Source organism: Ahaetulla prasina, chromosome 11, assembly GCF_028640845.1.
Source record: "Ahaetulla prasina isolate Xishuangbanna chromosome 11, ASM2864084v1, whole genome shotgun sequence".
Lineage (NCBI taxonomy): Eukaryota > Metazoa > Chordata > Lepidosauria > Squamata > Colubridae > Ahaetulla > Ahaetulla prasina.
In genome coordinates this window covers 364,311-381,359 of record NC_080549.1, presented here as the reverse complement: position 1 = coordinate 381,359, position 17,049 = coordinate 364,311, and positions in this window count along the sequence as shown.

Here is a 17,049-nt window from a genome sequence, read left to right as displayed (position 1 = left end):
TTATAAAAGGCTGATAATTAAAATTAAAATTTTAAATTTTAAAATTCACAAAACCCCAATTAAAATTCAACACTATTATGCCAGTCCCGCTTGAATGAATAGATGTGTTTTGAGCTCCCGACGGAAGGTCCGAAGATCAGGCACTTGACGTAGGCCAGGGGGAAGTTCGTTCCAGAGCGTCATTGCCCCCACAGAGAAGGCCCTACTTCTGGGGGCCGCCAGCCGACACTGTTTGGCGGACGGCACCCTGAGGAGACCCTCTCTGTGAGAGCGTACGGGTCGGTGGGAGGCAAAGGGTAACAGCAGGCGGTCTCGTAAGTACCCGGGTCCTAAGCCATGGAGCGCTTTAAAGGTGGTAACCAAAATCTTGAAGCGCACCCGAAAAACCACAGGAAGCCAGTGCAGACTGCGGAGTAGTGGTGTTACATGGGAGCCACGAACGGCTCCCGTTACTACTCGCGCAGCCTCATTCTGGACTAACTGTAGCCTCCGGGTGCACCTCAAGGGCAGCCCCATGTAGAGAGCATTGCAGTAATCCAACCTAGACGTAACCAGAGCGTGAGTGACCGTGCATAAGGCATCCCGGTCAAGGAAGGGACGCAACTGGCGGACCAAGCGAACTTGGTAAAAGGCCCTCCTGGAGACGGCCGCCAGATGTTCATCAAAGGACAGCCGTCCATCCAGGAGGACGCCCAAGTTGCAAACCACCTCCTTTGGGGCCACTAACTCGTCCCCAACAGTCAGCTGTGGATGTGCCGACATCCACAGCCACTCCGTCTTGGAGGGATTGAGCTTGAGTCTGTTTCACCCCATCCAGACCCGTACAGCTTCCAAACACCGGGACAGCACTTCGACCGCTTCGTCCGGGGTGGAAAAGTACAGCTGAGTATCATCAGCGTACAGATGATAACTCACCCCAAAACCACTGATGACCTCACCCAGTGGCTTCATATAGATGTTGAACAGGGTAGGCGAGAGAATCGACCTCTGAGGCACCCCACAAGTGAGGCGTCTCGAGGACGACCTCTGCCCCCCTGTCAACACCATCTGCAACTGGTCAGAGAGATAGGAGGAGAATCCCCGATAAACGGTGCCCCCCACTCCTAATCCCTCCAACCGGCGCAGCAGGATACCATGGTCGATGGTATCAAAAGCCGCTGAGAGATCTAATAGGACCAAGGCAGAGGAACAACCCCTGTCCCTGGCCCTCCAGAGGTCATCCACCAACGCGACCAAAGCCGTCTCCGTGCTATAACCGGGTCGGAAGCCGGACTGGAATGGGTCTAGATAGACAGCTTCCTCCAGGTGCCGGGGGAGCTGCCATGCAACCACACTCTCTACAACCTTTGCCACAAAGCGAAGGTTGGAGACTGGATGATAATTTCCCAAAATAGCTGGGTCCAGGGAAGGCTTCTTGAGGAGAGGTCTCACCACCGCCTCTTTCAAGGCGGCGGGGAAAACCCCTTCCACCAAAGAAGCATTTATAATCCCCTGGAGCCAGCCTCGTGTCACCTCTTGAGCAGCCAGCACTAACCAGGAAGGACACGGGTCCAGTAAACATGTAGTTGCATGTAACCTCCCCAGCAACCTGTCCACGTCCTCGAGAGCCACAGAATCAAACTCATCCCAAATAACCTCAACAAGACTCAACTCTGTCATCTTGGTTGGATCATCGCAATCTTGGTCCAAACTATCCCGAAGTTGAACGATTTTATCGTATAGATAACCGTTAAACTCCTCAGCTCGTCCCTGTAAGGGGTCATCCCATCCCTCTTGATGAAGGAGGGAACGGGTCACCCGAAACAAGGCGGCTGGGCGGTTATCTGCCGATGCAATGAGGGTGGAAACGTAAGAACGTTTCGCCTCCCTCGTTGCCACTAGGTAGGTCTTAGTAAAAGACCTCACTAGTGTCCGATCAACCTCGGAACAGCTAGACCTCCAAGTACTCTCTAGGTGTCTTCTCCGGCGTTTCATCTCTCTCAGCTCCTCGGAAAACCAGGGAGCCAATTGAGACCCTGCCTACGCCGGGTCAGAGGCCGCAAAGGCACGACACGGTCCAAAGCCCCAGCCGCAGCCCGTTCCCAGGCCGCAACCGGTTCTTCAGTCGTGCCGTGGGTAAGATCCTCAGGAAGCAGCCCAAGCTCCATCAGGAACCTCTCGGGGTCCATCAGGCGCCTGGGACGGAACCAACGCATTGGCTCCGTCTCCCTGCGGTGGTGAGCGGCGGTCCGAAAGTCCAGGCGAAGAAGAAAATGATCTGACCATGACACCGGTATCTTCACTATATCTCCTAAAACCAGATCATTAATCCACTGACCAGAGATAAAAATCAAGTCTAACGCGCCTCCCCCGATGTGTGTAGGGCCATCAGTTACTTGAATCAGGTCCAAGCCCGTCATGGAGGCCTGGAACTCCTGAACCACCGTTGATGACAAGCCGGCCGATGGCAAGTTGAAATCCCCCAAGACCAAAAGCCTGGGAATCTCAACCGCCACGCCAGCAAGCACCTCTAGTAGCTCAGGTAGGTCTATAGTCACGCAGCAAGGAGCCAGGTACGTGATCAACAACCCCATCTGAATCCGGTGGCCCCACTTCACAAGGAGGGATTCACAACCAGCTATCTGAGGAACAGTGGACTCCCTCGGCTCTAAACTTTCATTAATCACAACCGCCACCCCCCCACCCCCCCACCCCTACCTTGGGCCCTCAGCTGATGGAATGCCCGGAAACCCGGAGGGCACAGTTCGACCAGGGGTACACCCCCTTCTGTGCCCAACCAGGTCTCCGTAATGCCCATAAAGTCCGCGGACTCCCTCTGAATAAGGTCACAAATCAGGGGAGCCTTATTGTCCACGGACCGGGCATTGCAAAGCATCAGCCGAAGGCCCAAACTCTGAGGATCTTGACCATCTGGGGAATGAGTAAGGACTGGGGGGCCGGAGCATGTGATCGATTTTAAACATCGAACACGTGCTCCCGAAGAACGATACGGCCCCCTGCCTCCGCCATATCTGCCTCTCCCACTTACTGTATAGATGGAAAAACATTCTCTGCTCTGCACAATCCCCTCCACCCCCCATCTTCAGACCAACTAAAATACTGTCGTGAGCGCGCGCTGGGACTGGACATACCCTCCCCAATGGGTTTCCCCCAACACCCGCCCTAAAGCTTTCAAAGGAGCTTTACGATTGTCCTGGTGAGACCCCTGCCCAGCTGAGAGCCTTTCCTCAGGCTGGCTGCTCCGGGGTGGAATTCAATTTTTTTTACTACCGGTTCTGTGGGTGTGGCTTGGTGGGCGTGTCAAGGGAAGGATATTGCAAAATCTCCATTTCCTCCCCACTCCAAGGAAAGGATACGGCAAAATCCTCATTCTCTTCCTCACTCCTGGAGGAAGGATATTGCAAAACCCCCATTTCCACCCCACCCTGGGGCCAGCCAGAGGTGGTATTTGCCAGTTCTCTGAACTGCTCAAAATTTCCGCTACTGTTCTCCAGAACCTGTCAGAACCTGCTGGATTTTACCCCTGGGCTGCTCCCTTGGAGAGCTCATCCAGGGCATTGGTGGCCTGGGGAAGGTCAGCCTGAGCTGATAGCTGTGGTCAAAATCAGGGGAGGGAGAGAAGAGAATCTTGCCAAAATCAGTAATTTCACCAAGTTCTGCTGTGACCAATTTGAGGTGATCTTTAGGGGTCCCAAAGACTTTGTGGGCTGCAACGATGGAGCGTTTCTCGGCTGATCTACCGAGGAGAACCTGGAGTGGACATCTGTGCAATGTTTTTCGGGCATGTAATTGACTTCATGCCTACATAAGAGGCATGAAGTTTGTCTATGTACATAAAAGGATTGGACACATACTTAAGAGCAAGTTTCTGGATGGTTGTTTGTGCTGGGAAGGAGCTTGGCTGAGCACCAAAAATTCCCCCTCTTTGCAGAATCCATTGGTAAGTTGGCAAGGATGTGCTTTATGTTAAAAACAGGAAGTTTACAAAATGACTGGACAGCCCAGAATCCTGGACTTTGGAGTCCCTCAGGCACCCAGAGATTCAGTGGTGGGGAGGGAATCACTTTCTGCTGCCCCAGCAGGACTGATGAGCTGCTTCTGGCTGCCGGATTCCCTTGGCTGCCCTCGCCTGGTGAGGTGCCTCCGCTCCCCCTGCTCTTTGCCATGAATTCTTTCTCCGGGCAGCCCTTGCTCAAACGTCCCCCCTGCTCTGGCCCAGGGCTGTTCAGAGCCACCCCAGGGCTACGGTGTGGTCAAGATGAATCCTGGATGGAGCTCAACTGCCTGACTTCTTTAGGTGAAGAGCAAGTTCTCCCTGGAGACCTTTTGGAAACAAAGCCGCTGCCCCAGAAGCAGCAGCAGTCCTGCCCAGACCCCTTTGGCACCAGCTTCCAGCAGCCAGAGAATCAGTCTCTGGCAGCCTCAGGTGGAAGAAGAGGCACCTGGAGAAAGAGGGCCCTGTTACCCCTGAGAGAAGCTGGTTCTGGGACACTTGAAGACAGATGCCCAAGCTCTGGGCCCAGACCACTGCCCCAGTTGGGAATGAAGGCTCTCTAATTGCTAGCTCAGCTTGCCCCCCCCCCCCGCCTCGAATTTTGGGTCCAGCCCAAAGGCGGAAAGACACTCCCTGCCCGGGAATGCAATGCTGGTGCCAGGGCTGGAAGGGCTGTGCCATTGGAGCTGAGTGGGGGGGGAGGCTCCAGTCTGCCTTCAAAGGGCCAAAAGAGAGCAGAGATGGTGGCTCCCAAAGGCCCTGAAACCATTCTTTGGTCCTTTCTACTGATGTGTTTACCCCAGTGGGTCCCATCCTCCCCTGGTGTTTATTCTGCCCTGCTTTTTTTTTTAATAGTTTTTATTAAGCTTTTGACTTTTAAAAACAGAATAAAGGAAAATGCAACAAAGACAAAAACACATTAAAAAATATAACAAACATAACATTACATTATATATTATTTTACAGGTTTCTGTATTGACATAGATATATGTTCTCTATTTTTGTTCAATTATTCATCTAAGTACTTATATTTACATTGTATCTATTCACACAACCGTCACTGTCAGGTTAACACTGTTCTGTAATTTACACTTCCTAATTTTAACCCAATTAATTTAACATTCCGAATTATTGTTTTGATTCCTTTTTCTAACCATTCATATAGTTTGTTCCACATTCTATAATATTCCGACTCTTCCCTTTCCTTAATTTTCAATGTCATTTTATCCATTTGTGCACATTGTAAAAATTTTTGAATTACAGTTTCCTCTACTGGTACGTTATTTTGTTTCCACCCATATGCAATGGTAATCCTTGCTGCCGTTAAAATATGTAGTATTAGATATTGTGAAGATTTGTCTATTTTTGGATTAATTATTCCTAATAAAAAGCTCTGGCTTAAATTCCATTTTTTGTAGTGTGATTTCTTCCAACCAATTTTTAATTTTACGCCAATTTTTTTTTATTTTGGGGCACATCCACCACATGTGGTAGTGTGTGCCTAGTTTGTAACCACATCTCCAACATTTAGGTGATAAATTTGGGAACATTTTGGCCAATCTCGCTGGTGCCAAGTTCCATTGATGGAACATTTTATACAAATTTTCTTTCTAGGCTACGGCTATTGTTAATTTATAATTTCTGTCCCACAATTTGTCCCACTTTTCTAATTCTATACTGCGCCTGAAGATTTTTGCCTAACAGATCATCATTTCTTTTACTGTTTAATCTTCCATTTTGTAGTTTAATAAGAGGTTATAAATTTTTGTAATCATTTTTTTCCAGTCTTATTAGAATTTTGTCTATATCCAATTGTTCCTTGTGTATGCCATATTGCTCCTGATCCCTCGCATCCTGAACATAAACTCTTTCAACTCCTACCCTCAAAACAACGCTATAGAGCACTGCAGCTAGACACAAGAACAGTTTTTTCCCGAATGCCATCACTCTGCTAAACAAATAATTCCCTCAACACTGTCAAACTATTTACTAAGACTGCACTACTATTCTCATCGTTCCCATCACCCATCTCCTTCCACTTATGACTGCATGACTGTAACTTTGTTGCTTTTATCCTTACGATTTATATTGATATTGTTTCCTGATTGCTTATTTGTACCCTATGACTTTTTTTAAGTGTTGTACCTTAGAATTCTTGATGAAGGTATCTTTTCTTTTATGTACACTGAGAGCATATGCACCAAAGACAAATTCCTTGTGTGTCCAATCACACTTGGCCAATAAAAAAAATCTGTTCTGTTCTAGTCTAGTCTAGTTTAGTCTAGTCTAGTCTAATCTTTTTTGAATCTAGTTTTTATTTGTAGATACAGCCACCATTCCAAATTTAATCCTTTTTGTTTCAGGTCTTGAATTGATTTTAATTCTCCTTTTTCATCAAGTAGTTCTGCACATCTTATCATTTTATTCAAGTCTGTGGTGCTGAGTGTAATATTGCTTCCATAGTGGATAACCAAATTGGGACTTTTGTGTAGTTATTCTTTTTGATTTTTTTCTCAGACTTGTAAAAAGGGATTTCTTAATAAATGTCTTTGAAAGTAGGTATGATATTTATTTTTCCCATCCCAGAGAAAACTGTGCCATCCAATCTGAAGGTCATGACCTTCTATCATTAGTATTTGTTTGTTTTGTAGCTGAATCCATTCTTTGAGCCATGTTAGTGCTGCGGCCCGATAGTAAAGCTCCCAATTTGGGAGACCAAAGCTGCCCCTACGTCTACTATCTTGCAGTATTTTAAATTTGATGCGAGATTTCTTCCCTGACCAAACAAATTTTGATGTCATTTTATTTAATTGTTCAAAGAAATTTTTCTCTAATTTAATCGGTAGAGTTTGGAACAAATATAAAAGTTTGGGTAATATATTAATCTTTATCATTGAAATTCTACCAATCAGCGATATTTGCAATTTAGACCAATTTTCTAGATCTTTTTGAATTTGTTGTAGAAGTATATCATAATTATATTTGATGTGGTACATTTTCCCGATATCTGTATTCCTAAATATTTAATTTTTAACTCTCGAGATCCCCAATTTCTTCTCTAGTTTTTCATTCTGTTTATTTGTTAGAATTTTGGTCAACATTTTAGTTTTGTCTCTGTTTATTTTGAGCTCTGCCACTTTACCAAATTGGTTTATATCTTTAAATAGTAATTGTCCAGATTCTGTGGGTTCCTCAATAATAAATACCAGATCATCAGCAAATGCTTGAACTTTATATTCCTGTGATTTAATTTTTAATCCCTTTATGTCTGAATTTTCTCTAATTTGTGACATTAATATTTCTGTAGAGAGAATGAATAACAGAGGAGATAGAGGGCATCCCTGTCGTACTCCTTTCTCTATATTACTTTCTGTATGTTCATTATTTATGATTATTTTTGCTCTCTGGGTAGAGTAAATCACTCTAATCATTTCTATAAAGTTTTTTCCACATTTCATTTCTGTTAATTGATTAATCATAAAGTCCCAATTTAAGTTATCAAAAGTTTTCTGTGCATCCAGGAATATCAGAGCTATTTGCTTGTGTGGGTGAGCCTCATAATATTCAAGTACATTTATAATGGTTCTTACATTATTTTTGATGTGTCTGTTGGGCAAAAAAACATTTTGATCTGATTGGATAATTTCGTTTAATATAATTTTAATTCTTTCTGCTATTATGGCCATAAATATCTTATAATCGGCATTTAACAGCAAGATTGGCCTATAGTTCTAAATCTTCTGTTTTTCGGTGTTACTTTTAAGGATAAGTGTTATTAAAGCTTCTGTCCAAGATTTTGGTATCTTCACTTTCAATGTGTCCCATAAATTCTAAGTGGTAGGAAAAATTATAATTCTTTTTTTGCGTATTGAATATAGTTCTTTTCTCTTTTTTTTTTTAGTAAAAAAGTTTTATTTTTACAATCATGTCAAACAACTCATTCAATGTACAGTTATATACATTTAGTCGGGCCTGCCCAGTCACCACCCCCCTTTTTAACACTCTTCCCTCTTCTACCTTCTTTTACTTTCCAGATCTTCCTCTCCTTCTCTTATCTACATCCTCTCCTCCCTCCACCCTACACCTTCCTTCTCCCTCTTCTACCCCTCTTCCTTCCTCTTCTCCTCTTTCCTACCTCCTACTCTCTCTTTTCTCCCTCCCCACCATTCTAAAATGGTAACTGGCAGACCCGACCCTACATTAATTATATTTATACATCTTCAATAATCCCTGTACATTAACCATCACTCCATCTCTAGCCTCAACCCCCCAATTCCCCTCCCACTTACCCCCCACCCCCCACCCCGACTTCCCAGAACAAAATGCAGGGTATCAAAACTAACAATCATAATCTAAAATAATTCCTAAATTATAATCTCTAGTCTCTCCACACTTAATCACACTCTCAATTCCCCTCTCCTTCAGAAATATATCTAATACAAAATATTTCCTAAATTTACTCATATGCTATTCGATATTTTTTTATCTGATACTTATTTTGAATATAATCAATCCACATTTTCCATTCTAAAATATATTTTTCTTGTGTAAAATCTTTCAAGTAAGCAGAGATTTTTGCCATTTCTGCCAGATTTGATACTTTAAGTGTCCATTCTTCAATTGTAGGTAATTCTTCTTTCTTCCAATATTGAGCAATCAAAAGTCTTGCAGCTGTTATTAAGTTCAAAATCAATTTAGTCTCTATAGCTGTACAATCCATAATTATTCCTAGTAAAAAGAACTGCGGGGTAAACTTAATCTTCTTTTTCAAAATATTCTGCATGATCCACCATACTTTAATCCAAAATGCTTTAACTTTTTTACAAGTCCACCATATATGGTAATAAGTGGCATCTTCACAATCGCATCTCCAACATTTAGCCTGTACATTAGGATACATACATGACAATTTTTTGGGGTCTAAATGCCATCTATAAAACATCTTATAAAAATTTTCTCTCATATTTTGCGCTTGTATAAATTTAACATTCCTCACCCAAATTCTTTCCCAAGTTTCCAACATTATTGGTTGCTGAAAATTTTGTGCCCACTTAATCATACAATCCTTAACCAATTCAGTCTCTGAGTCTATTTCTACTAATACATTATACAACCTCTTAATATGCTGTTGGCCTTGATCTCTCATTTATTGAAATGAATATAGTTCTTTTCTTTAGCCACCCTCTGGTTCATGGTCCATCTCCCTTTCTTCTTTACTTCTCTTTTCCATTTAATTGTTATCGGACTGTGGTTCCCCCCAGGTATTCATTATAGTTTCTATTTCTGATATTCCTTTTGCTGTTTCTGGATCCATCCACGCCATATCTATCCTGGACCACAATTGATGAGGATTGGAGAAGAAGGTATATTGATTCTTTCGTGAATTAATTTCTCCCCATGTATCTTTTAAATTTAGTTCTTGGATCATGTCAAAAAATATTGGTAGGGTTTTTCTATCGTAATTTTTTTTGTTCCTGTTTTGTAGTCTTTCTTTGGGTTTACCACTCCATTACAATCTCCTAATATACAAATATTGTCTAATTCTAATTTTACTAATTGTTCATGTAAATAATTTTCCTAGTTTAGGGGCTGCCAAGATATGACTTTTTTCCTTTTGTATGTGCACTTTCTATAGGCATATGATATCCATATTTTAATTTTTGCAACTTAGTTATTGTCTATCTTCTTTTTATGGGTGAATTTAGTCTGTTTATATTAACTGAAAACAAATTCACTTCTTCCATCATACTACTTATTGGTCACTCTTGTTTCTCTCCTCGGTTTTGTCTTCTTTTGGTATCTCTCTCTTTTTTTTTTTTATTGAAAGAGTTTTAAAAACAAAACATTTCCTTTCCCCCTCCTCCCAAAACCCTTCCCCTCCTCCCCCGGCTTCCCGGGTCAATCACAAGGTATTGTTATACATAAACCAAACAGAATAAAATTTTCCTTTCCAATCCAAATAACCACATCCAAAGCTTTTCATCTCCCAACCCCCTCCCCATTACATAAAATAACTTTCTAATTATTCAAAGGCAATCTGATATTTCTTAATCTGATATCTGTTTTGTAGATAATCAATCCATTTTTTCCATTCAATTAAATATCTTTCCTGAGTATTGTCTTTTAAAAAAGCTGAGATTTTAGCCATCTCAGCCAAATTAATAACTTTCAATATCCATTCTTCTATTGTAGGTATCTCTTCTTTCTTCCAGTATTGTCCAATCAACAGTCTTGCTGCTGTTATTAAATTCAGAATCAATTTAGTCTCAATCCCTGTACAATCCGTTATAATTCCCAAAAGGAAAAATTGTGGCAGGAACTTTATCTTCTTCTTCAGTACATTTTGAATAATCCACCAAATTCTTATCCAAAAGACCTTAATTTTCTTGCAAGTCCACCAAATATGAAAATATGTAGCATCATCACAATCACACCTCCAACATTTCGCTTGGATATTAGGATACATACATGATAATTTTTTGGGATCTAAGTGCCATCTATAAAACATCTTATAAAAATTTTCCCTTAAATTCTGTGCTTGTGTAAACTTAACATTTCTAACCCAAATTTTCTCCCATGTTTCCAACATTATTGGTTCCTGAATATTCTGTGCCCATTTTATCATACAATCCTTTACCAAATCCTTTTCCGAATCTATTTCAAGCAACACATTATACAATCTCTTTATATGCTCCTGGGTCTGATTTCTAATTTGCTTCATTAAATTTTCCTCCCTTTGCATTATACCAATTTTTTGATCTTCTTTCCATCTAGCACTTATTTGCCCATATTGAAACCAAGTATAATTCCTCCCTTCTTCATTTAATACCTGTAATGATTTTAATTGCAATCTACCTCCTTCAGCATACAAAAGTTCTTTATAAGTAATCCTTTCCTGTTTCTGTTCTATATTTACATTCTCTATTGCATGTCTAGGGCTTGCCCATATAGGAATCTTGTATTCTAATTTATAGGAATATTTTTTCCAGACCCACAAAAGAGCACTTCTCAACACATGATTCTTAAAAGCCCTATCCACTTTTTTTTCATAAAATAAGTATGCATGCCATCCATATAACAAGTCATAACCTTCTATATTCAAAATTCTTTCCTCTGTTAAGTTAAACCAGTCACTTATTACTGAAAGGGCTACTGCTTCATAATATAATTTAAAGTTAGGCATTCTTTTGGTATCTCTACTCCTTCTCTTTCTTGATTTTCTAGTTCTGTCATCTCTCTCAGTTCGATTTCCTCCGTTCCTCTTGACTCCTTGATTCGAGTTCCTTTCTACTGTCTGATTCTTCTCCAAAACACTGTTCATAGAATTCCTGGGCTTTGTCGACTGTATCCACTCTTACTTTCTTATCCTGCCAGGATATTAACATTCCTTCGCAGACTAACCAATGAAACATGATTGTTTTATTAGTTTTGACGAGAAAAACTGATAACTCCTTCGTTTGTCTCGAATTCTTCTTGATAGTTGTTTGAGTACCATGATTTCCTTTCCTTTATAAGTTAATTGCTCTTCTCTCGTTTTTCTACAAATTTCATCTCGTACTGATTTTTTTGCGAACCTTACATGAATTTCACGGGGGAGTCTGTGCCGTCGCGCATAGTTAGTGTGTACTAGCGTGAAAATATTTGCAGATCCCTCGCATCCTGGACATAAACTGTTTCAACTCCTACCCTCAAAACGACGCTATAGAGCACTGCACACCAGAACAACTAGACACAAGAACAGTTTTTTCCCGAAGGCCATCACTCTGCTAAACAAATAATTCCCTCAACACTGTCAGACTATTTACTGAATCTGCACTACTATTAATCGTTTCATAGTTCCCATCACCAATCTCTTTCCACTTATGACTGTATGACTATAACTTGTTGCTGGCAATCCTTATGATTTATATTGATATATTGATCATCAATTGTGTTGTAAATGTTGTACCTTGATGAACGTATCTTTGGCAATCCTTATGATTTATATTGGCAATCCTTATGATTTATATTGATTTATATTTATATGATTATACTGGCAATCCTTATGATTTATATTGATATATTGATCATCAATTGTGTTGTAAATGTTGTACCTTGATGAACGTATCTTTTCTTTTATGTACACTGAGAGCATATGCACCAAGACAAATTCCTTGTGTGTCCAATCACACTTGGCCAATAAAATAAAATTTCTATTCTATTCTATTCTAAATTCTAGATATGCTTCATCAATGTTATTTTGAATTTCATGTTTATTCATTTGTAGTGACTCTGCCAGCAATTCCATCATAAGTTTACAGAGATCTTCTTCTTTACTTTCTTTTACATTCTGAAATCTTAAATAGATAGGATCTTTCCAAATGGATTATCCAACTTCTTTTCGGTTCGTTCTGTTCTTGCCTCTACTATTTTTATCTTTTGCTCATTTTTTGCTATTGTTTCTTGAATCTTTTCCATTCTGTCATCTAATTGTTTTATCTCTCCCTTTATTTCACCCAATTCTCCTTTCATTTCTTCATGATTATTATTCATGGACTCCTGTGTTTTCATTCCTGGATCATGTTCAATGTTGTTTGTATGTTCAGTAAGGTTGGGGCTGATCCTAGTTTCTCAGTGTTTGGCATGTCCATTATTAGCTTTTGTCCTAATGTGGAGGCTGTCACTGGAGTTGCCTTCTTTACTGTTTTCATAACTGGATGTACTTGAAATTTTAAGTATTCGAAAGAAGTTATTCCACCGAACCATAAAAAATTAATGCTATGTTCTAGGGAAGCCTTCTTAGATCACTGCCTCAGTTCTATCTCTCCAAAAGTTACACTGAGTAAAATGCAAATTTAGTCTGACCAATTGTGAAATCTATTTTCTTTTTTTAAAATTGTTTTTATTCAACATTTACATCTTTAAATCATAATTACATTTTTACAGCTTTCGAATACCGGCATTTTTAGTAATATCCACTATCTTTTGGTTGATTATATATATTATATACATATGCATTTTGTTTGTTACGTACTTATTTATATAATCAATACATTTTATATACATACTATGCATTAAATATAACATTTCATTATAATATCTTCTCTTCTACTATACACTATCCATTAATTTTCAATTCCTTTTCCAGCCAATCATACCATCTGTTCCACATTTCATAATAAATCATTTCCTCTCTGTCCTTAAGTTCCATTGTTAATTTATCTGCTTCTGCACACTCCAGCACCTTTTTTATAATCATTGTGTTTATAATCATCATGTATAATCAAACTTGTTGCTTCCAGTTTTGGGCAAATGAAATTCTAGTGGCCGTAATTATGTGGAATATGAGGTATTGAATTTCTTTAGTCCTTTTTTGTTTTATAATCCCTAACAAAAATAATTCCAGTTTCATATCTATTTTTTCCCCAGTAATTTCCTCCAAACATTTTTTAAATTTTAAGCCAATAATCTCTTGCTTTGAGACATGTCCATCACATGTGGTAGTATGTCCCTTGTACATGGTTGCATTTCCAACAGTGAATTGTTTGGAGACATCTTAGCCAATCTCTTCGGGGGTAAATGCCACCTATAAACCATTTTATAAATATTTTCTTTGAAGGTGGCCAATGTCATTTTATAATTTGTTCCCCATATTTTTTCCCAATATTCCAATTCTATGTTGTATCCAAAATTTTTCATCCAGATTATCATTGTTTCCTTCACCATTTCCTCTTCCATTTTAAATTTGAGGAGACACTTATATGTTTTGGTAAGTATCTTATCATCTGTTCCTGTTAATATTTTATCTATTTCTTGTTGTCCATTTTGAAAGTCATATAATTCTAAATCTTTTTTTTATTTTGTTTGGATCTGTAAAAAAAGGCCACCAGTCTATTTTAATTCCTTCTTCTAATAGTTCTTGTTTAGATTTCAAATTTCCTTGTCCGTCTAACAATTCTTTGTATGTAACCATTTTGTTTTAAGTTGATTAAATTGGGGTAAACCAAGGCTTCCATCATCGACATCTATCTTGGTACTTTTGCATAAAAATTCCTTTTAATTTTGGTCCAAATTTCCAGCAATACTTCTCTCACCTGATGTCTTTGGAAGTATGTGTGGGCTTTGTTCTTACCTCCCAAATAAAGGCGTGCCAACCCTTCTGTAAATCATGCCCCTCAAACATCAGAATTCTTCCATTTTTTAGATTTATCCATTCTTTGAGCCATGATATTATAGCAGCCTGATGATAAAGTTCCCAATCTGGGAGGCCAAAGCCACCTTTATTTCTGAAGTCTTGTAAGAGTTTTAATTTGATTCTGGGCTTTCCCCCCGACCATATAAATTTACTAATAATTTTATTCAATTTTTCAAAGAAACTTTCCCCCAGTTTTATAGGAACCGTTTGAAATAGATATAAAATTTTGGGTAGAATATTCATCTTAATGGTAGCAATTCTTCCAATCAATGATATTTGTAATTTAGCCCATCCCTCTAAATCTTTTTGAATTTGGTTCAGTAGTTTCAAATAATTATCTTCCTTTATTGTGGATATTCTCGCCGTTATTCAGATACCCAGATATTTTACTTTTTTTACAATTTGAATTCCTAATTTCTTCTCTAATTTCTCATTTTGACCATCTAGTGAGATTTTTTGTGAGTATCTTTGTTTGATTTTTGTTTATTTTTTAAGCCTGCAGCTATGCCAAATTTTTCTATTTCCTGTAGTAAAATTTCTCCCGTTTCCAAGGGTTCCTCTATTATATTTATTTATTTATTATTTATTTAAATAAATGGCTTAATCAGCCGTAATAAATAATAAATTATATTTATTTATAAATAAATAAATAAAATAAATAATGGACAGCCTTGCCAAACCCCTTTATTTATATCGATTTTTTCCATTAGATCTCCATTTACCATAACTCTTGCGGTTTGATTTGAATAAATTGTTGTAATCATTTCTGTAAATTTTTCACCAAATTTCATCCCAATTAATTGAATAATTAGAAATTGCCAATTCAAGTTGTCGAACGCCTTCTGTGCATCCACTAATATTAATGCCAATTGTCTTTCAGGATGGGTCTCATAATACTCTAATATATTCATTATAATTCTTGTATTGTTTTTAATTTGTCGTTTGGGTAGAAACCTGTTTGGATCTGAATGAATAATTTTGTTTAGTATTTTTTTAAAAAATTCTGCCATTATTGTCGCCAAAATTTTATAGGTGGCATTTCAAAGTGAGATTGGCCTAAAATCTATTTTCTATACACCATTGACATACAAATCAACTGTTATATACTGTGGTATTTTTACCTTTTAAATTTAAACATACAATATCTTGAATTAATCTACAGTTGTTTCCAATTCAACATATATAATAAGAAAGGAAGTGGAACCAAATCTATAATCAATAAATATAAAGTACAAGTTTTATAAGTAAGTAAAGGTGTACATAGATAGGAAGGGGGAGCCGTTAAGATATTGGAATATATTTGATAGAAAATATATAGATATGTAAATATAAAATATGTAGAAGATAGGTAATTAATTATAATTAAATCCAATTCCAAAGTGATCACCCAGATTATCACAGATTTTAATATTTAATCTTTATACTTTCAGGATTCTCTGCAGCATTTCGTTCTCCAAGGTAAAAGATGGCTGCTTTTCATTATTTCACTTCCTAGCCATTTGCTTGGGCCATCACACCTCTGGACCTAGCCGAAGAGATAGCTGATCTCTTCCGCACTGGATTTCGGGGTTTCCACCCTCCACTGCGGAGGATCGCTCTTCACCTCGTTGCTTCTGAGTGCTCCTTTTTCTGTTGCTGTCCTCTCCAAGGTCCAACTTTACTGTTGCCAGTCTCCAGACGTGAAAAATCAGGCAAAAAGAACGGAGTCCCGTCTTCCTACACTGCACCACTGTGACGCCACCCCGGAAGTCTCCCGTTAGTGCCTATTCTGCCCTGTTTTTATGTTCATTGTTCAATACATTTGGATAGGATTGTTCATTTTGATTATGACTTTGATTTTATACCTTTGAAGCAGGGGTGAAATCTACTTACCTTCCTTACTGGTTCGGAAATGCACCCTCTGCACATGTGCAGAGGGTACAAAACACATTACTTCCTGGTTAAAACCAGGAAGTAATGATAGCACTTCCAGGAAGTAAACCAGGAAGTAACAACAGGGTGGGCAGAGCCTCGCATCACGATTGCTACCAGTTCTCTGAACCACCCGCCACAATCGCTACCAGATCGGGTGATCCGGTCCGAACCTAATTAAATAATGAATTATCATTGTCAATGGTTTGCATAGGATAGTTTTTAATCACCCTGTAGAAACCAATGCTGAAAACAAGTCATGGACGAGTGCCAGTTCACTTAAGTTTATATACATAAAGCACACAAAAGTGCCACATTCAGCAGGCCAGTAAAAACACTCTGCACAAAATGTTAAAGGCTTATTTTTTTCAGCATCGTGTTTTGGGGATCAAAGTGTGCTTAGCTGAAGTTGCAGAAGGTGGGAAAGGAGGGAAGAGGGGGCCTAGCACAAAATAAGTTTGCTTGTGTTTCCAATAACAAAGATAAATAGAAGCCTGGCAGACTTGACCAAAGGGCAGAGATTCCAGGCAGCTGGGCCTGTTCAGTGGAATCGGCCCTGCTGCATGCAAGCCAGGCCTGATTCCCGCGAGTCCTTCAGAGCTGGCCTCAACTGTTGCTGAGCCATACAAAAGTGGAATGGGCCCCAAGCAAAGGCAGCCCTGGCACGACGCGGGTCCCATCCGTTTGTGGGTCAAGAATGCCGAAGGCGTCGCTTTGAGCTGATGTCATTCCAACTGTCCGCCACAAGGGGGAGCAGGAAACAGCTCGAGTAACAGGGTGCTTTCCAGATGTGCCTGGACTCCAAATCCCAGAGTTCCCGGTAGGCAGCTGAGCATGACTTCCATTCCTGCTCTGGTCTTGATGCGAGAGTAAGGCGCTGCTGTGCAAGCCGCCAGAACGGCCGCCTTTCCCAAGACTTGGCTCTGCGGTAGGACGCTGCGGCCGCGGCTTCCGGGGCCAGAACGGCCGG